Below are 6,000 nucleotides of genomic sequence, written 5' to 3'. Positions count from 1 at the left end.
TTCATCATTCTCTCAATAAAATTGCAGGTTGTAAGAGTGTAACGAGCCCACAAAGATCATACATTTATTTTATGACGACGTTTTATCGTAAATAGGTCACACTTCAATGCCTACCTTGTCAGTGAGTGGGTAGAGGTGCGTTGTCTAGGGCCTCTAAAAGGATTAAAATCATTTAAAAAAATCGCAACAAAGGAATAAATTTACAATCTCATTATTAACATTATTATTACATTGATACGCGTTGTGTGACGTGGGTAGGCACATAATATGAACACGAAAAAAGTTGTTTGCAATAATAATTGCAAAGTATTAAAAGATTGAACCCCATTAGTTTGCGAAGATGTTGAAGGTTGAATGCTAGTTGATTGTTGGTTTTCCAATCCCGCGGGATTTCAGCAATGTTTGATCCCGCGGTTTTGCGGGATTTTCATGTGCGGATTGAAAGAAAAAAATCAAGTATAAACCAAAAACACGTTGTTTTGATTTAAATTTAAAATGAATCACATGCTTGCCAGTTGCAAGCGTCAGAATGCCCAGAAATCAGTAACTACCTTCGAAGTTTTATTAGAGACAAATCACTTTTTCATCTTCAAAGTATTCTACTAATCTCAGACAAAACGCTTTTATATTCAGAGCGTAATAAGAATTTTAATGATATTGACATATTTTCGTGAAGTTTAGGAACATTTAAAAAAGTATATCTTAGATATTATTAAATAATTATTAATAAAATACTGCAAGTTAACATGTTGTTTATATGAACCCTGTCCAGTTGCATGTGATTCATTTTATAAATATTTGTTCAGTTTAGTTGTAGGTATATTATATATTAGTCATTATTGGTGTTGTCAGTGAGGATAAAATTGATATATTGTCATTTATTTGTGTTCTTATATCCTATGTTATTTTAATTTTATTTCATATATACAAATTTTTATTTTTTGTACATATTTTTAGCCCACGTGTACTGGACCCTTAGTTTGTTGTTTTAATTTTATATTTAAGTGAAAGCCTGTCATGTGTGTATTATATCAAGATGTAGAAAATCTGTTGGTTTTCCTAAATAAATAAATAAAATACTCTATGTTTTCAACTGATCTTAAATTACTGTGGAACCTGAGTCCTGTGGAGTAAGCAGCAGTTATTAAATCAAAGTCTTCTGAAAATTCTTATTATTTTAAATTATAATGTATTAAATTGCAATTTTCGAAATATAAAAAAAAAGTTAGTGGTCTGGTGAGGATTTTTTTTACAAAAATCTACAGTTTTTTCTCCGATTGATGAAACTTTGCACATTTGACATTCAAAACAATAACAACAAAGGAAAGTCACTGTTTAAATAAGATTTCTAAAAACCACCCCATCCCCTTTTCCTATAATTATTTTGATACATATTTGGGGACATAAAACTTTCTAAATTAAAGACCAAAAGCACTAAGCTCAACAAAGATCAAAGCTATAATTATATATATTATATTATTATTATAGCTATGAAGGCCTCAGCACGGGCAAGCCACCCAGTGAGGCCTACATTACTGGAAAACTTATAATGTAAAAAATATTGTACCAAATAAAAAATAAAAAATTAAAAAAAGCTTAAAGCCCAAAGCTCAAAGCCCTAAGCCCAAAGCTCAAAGCTCTAAGTTCAAAGCTCAAAGTCTAAAGTTAAAAACTCAAAGCTTATAACTCAAAGTTCAAACACCAATTCTCAAAGCTCGAAGCTTAGACCCAAATCTCAAAAATCTAAGCTCAAAGCTCAACTTCTTCGTAACTACGCCTTTATAATAGTGATATAATATAATTAGGTCGATAGATCATTTGAAAGTGCTATTATATTTTATATCAGTGTATCTGAATACAGAAATATTACATTACTGTAAAAATTATATCAAGATTATGATAAATTAATAATTATTTCTTATTCCCATTTTTTTTTGCCTATGTATTGCTTATGCATTTTTTTATATGGACATATCGACGGTAGTTGTTAAAGAATTTTTATAATATGATAACGTTATCCTGATAACACATCTGTCCTGATGATGGACACTGCAATGCTGTCCGAAACGTTAAAGAAGGAGTTCATACACAGCATAACACCCCAATAACAAATAACAAAAATAGATTAAATTTACTTGAACAATTAGAAATCAATAAAATAACCAAAGACCCTAATATAACATTAATTAATAAAGTAAGGAAAAATTATTTATTCCCCGCTTCTAAGTATGTTCACAAAACCTAAACAATATAACACATTTAAATAAATTAATAACTGCTACATCATTATTGAACAATTAAGAAAACATTAATGTGGGGAAAACAGACTTCAAAATACCCCCACAGAATATGAAATCTATTGTCACTTATTTTTAATTTTAATTAATAATTTTTTTAAATTTTTTTAATTTTTTTTTTTATTTTTAATTATTTTTATCAGTAAATTGGTTTAAACGGTAATAAATCATTTAAAATTTAGGAGGGGGTAAAATAGAATCATATTAATAAGTCGTCTAAACGTGGCTAAACCACAGTTTGAAAATGGCCTTGAAAGCCGAAACAACTGTAACAATAACAAAAACCAAAAAATACTCGCAAAACTTAATAATTATATTATTAAATTTGATTTTAATTAAATTAAAAAAAAAATTGATGGAGTTCTACGAATTAAACACAAAAACAATAAATAAAAAATACTTTTGGCCGTGAAAATCTTAAATCATAATATATTTTTTGGTCCAATTAGGTACTGTGAAAGATAAGGCAAACTTTAATTTTGTTATATGAAAATAAAATCATTTGTTTATTGCAATAATGGAATATATAAGTTTTTTTTTTTAACAATAATTTTATGGTAGAACTAAAATGTACTGATATATTTTTTTAAATACCTAGTTATTTATTTTGCTACCTTTTTAAATAAATATAGCTTTTAACAAATGAATTGAGATTTCTTGTTATTCATCATGTTAGTAGAATGAGCATTAAATATTAATCCGAGTGCTTTATTCACTAAAAATCTCCAACAAATAAAAAAAGTTTTGGTAGATGTTCCTCTGCGAAAATGCTTCTCAATTTTCATATAATTTGTTTCATTTTTTATATAATCATGTAGTTATTATTTTTCTTGAATGTGCATAATTGTGCATAATTTTTCGCGTGTAATATATCTGAGATTGCACCGTCGGTTTATCTGATAAGGATATTGAATTATGAAGTAATACAATATTTTATTTTTCTTACCTTTTGTATTTTGTTTCATAATTTACTTTCTATAATTAACTTAACTTTATATTTAACCTTACACTTTACACCAAAAATTATACTTTACACTTTATACTTTACTTTATATTAAACCTTTACACTTTATACCGTATATTATACTTTAAACTTTATGCTGTATACTTTATGTCTTGTACTTTTTAACTAAATTTTTATATTTATGTTAATGGCACATGTCGTGCCGTTTGTATTTAAATAAATATAGAGGAGGAAGTCGGGAACGCCCAAGGAAAACATGGCACGATGAAGTGAATGAAATACCTACAAAATGTAATTATTGAAAATATTATCATTTCCATCTTTAATCTACACCCAGTTTACTAGAGCTCACAACCCCAAAACTTTACTCCAAACCATTATTAACTACACCAAATCATTAATATCGATAGACAAAGGCGAGCTCTCAGCGTTAAAGCAAACATGCTCAGCAGAAGATTTCGCCTTTGCAGTACCGCAGTAAAAAGGACGCTCTTCCTTTCCTTCTGCGCAACGTTGTACACGTGCGAACTATGGGCAAACTACAAAAAGAGTAGTATAGAAAGACTACGGGTCCAATACAACAACGCCTTCCGCACAATGTTTTGTCTCCCCAGATACTGCAGCGCTTCCCGTATGTTCACGGAGGGGCGAGTTCCCGGATATGCAGCCCTTATTAGATCCAGGGTGGCAGGAATGAGGGAAAGGATAAGAAGCTCTGGAAATATCCTCACTATGGAAGCCCGCCTCACTCCATCCTCCAGCATTGACGCACACTGGAGAAAAATACTAGCGCCTAATATAGTCACGGCTCCCTAAAGGCTTCAACTCTCTATTATTCTATTATTTTATCATTTTATTCTATTTTATTTTCAATTTATTTTGTTTTCTTTTCTTTGTCTTTCTGTTCTATCTTTTTGTTTTGATTATATATTTTTTTGTATCTCTATATGGAATGTGTGGGACTGCACTAATCTCCCCACATACCGGAATAAACACCTTATTATTACTATTATTATTAAATAGTTCACTTCAACTATTTGTGTAAAAAAGGTCGTCTGTGGCGGCCAGCGTTTGTTTGATGTTTATACAAATCAATTCATTTCGAGATTGATGACACACTTCTGCAACAAGAGGAACATCACAACCTAAGTCTGATTTTTAAAGAATCTGTGTAAAGCCCGAGCAAAGCCGGGGAGTGCAGCTAGTACTAGATAGAACAAGAATATAAACAAACAAAATTACCTTTTCAATATCTTTTTATAATGACTTACAATTTCACCTTTTCTAGGTCTGTTTTATAATATACTAGCTGACATGCACTCGGCGTTGATCGGGCTTGTGAATTCTAATGTAAACTGAAATCATTTTTATGATGGAAGTAATATTATTGTAATAACTTGTAAAAAGTTATTTTTCAATGTTTCACTTGATTGTGCCATGTCATCTTCGGGCGTCCTTGACTTTTACCATTCACATACACGTCATACATTTTCCTCACACATCTTTCTTCGTTCATCACGTGCGCCTCGTTTTACCACAAATTCGTTCTCGGGCCTCCCTGACTTTTTTACCATTCGCTTCGTGTAGTATCATGAAGTCCTCATTGTTACTGTTAAATAAACTACATTATATATCGACTTTAATTCGTCTCTGTGTCTCATTCCAGTGCAGAGAACACATGCTAAGTCTTCCTCGTGCGTCACTGACTTTTTCCATCATTCACTATTGTCTACCATAATGTTACTGCGGTAAAAACTACATTATGTCGTCTTTAATTCGTCCATGTACCTATATCGTTATGTAGAGATATTGTGTTTTTTTCTTCCATTTACTACTGCACACCAAATGTACTTTACTTTTGGACTGTGATCAATAAGACTGCGTGACAGAAATAAAATTATAAAATATGGAAATTATAGTTGTGGCATTAAAAAACCGACCAAAGGTGAAGATTTTTCGTAAATTCGTAAAAGTGCGAATATCTGGAAAATAGGCGACTTTTTACTGAGGTTATATTCAGATATTCAGATAAGTCGTGAGCTGGCCTGTTGCCCTTGAAATGTTGACGTTGAATTTTGGTGCACGTTGCCTGTCAAAGATAATTGAAAACAGAGAAAAAAAAATGTTTCTGAAATTTTGGCATTATTTTAATTTAATCTCCTTAGTAAAAATCCCGTAAAACCCGTTCTTAAAAATTCTATCCCGAAAATCCCGCGGTATTTGCAAAGCCCTTTTTTGAAATAAAAGAGTTTAGGTTATTTAATGAGTTGAAGAAGCCAGATAAGAAAAAAAAGTTTTATTGCAGTTTTTTCGCTGGCCTTCGCAAGTAATCGTGAGAAACTGGCGTATTTTGAATGTTGTCCATGAATCCATGAAGCTGCAAAAAAACGCAGCTGGCGTTATTACATTTTTTGAAGATGATGATGACGGGAAATTATAATGAGATTGCCTGAATAAAGACGCACTGTTGCCTTTATCAATCAACACGCTCTTGAAAAGTGATACAAAGCCATGAAAGTGATTAAAATGAACTAGGGTAAATAGGTTACGTTACACAGAGAAAAATGATCCTGTTAAAAATGTGATAGCATTCCAATTTCCTGATCAAATATTAGTCATTCAGAATATATTGAGAATACGTGTTCTTTTCCTAGTGAAAATCACAACGAATTGCGGTTTTAGGATAGTTTTTTGTTTCATCACTTTTCAAAATTGTGTTGTATTGTCATGGAACCATTT

This window comes from Hesperophylax consimilis, chromosome 27 (genome assembly GCF_061612785.1).
Source record: "Hesperophylax consimilis isolate HC1 chromosome 27, BYU_Hcon_1.0, whole genome shotgun sequence".
NCBI lineage: Eukaryota > Metazoa > Arthropoda > Insecta > Trichoptera > Limnephilidae > Hesperophylax > Hesperophylax consimilis.
This window is presented reverse-complemented; position numbering follows the sequence as displayed.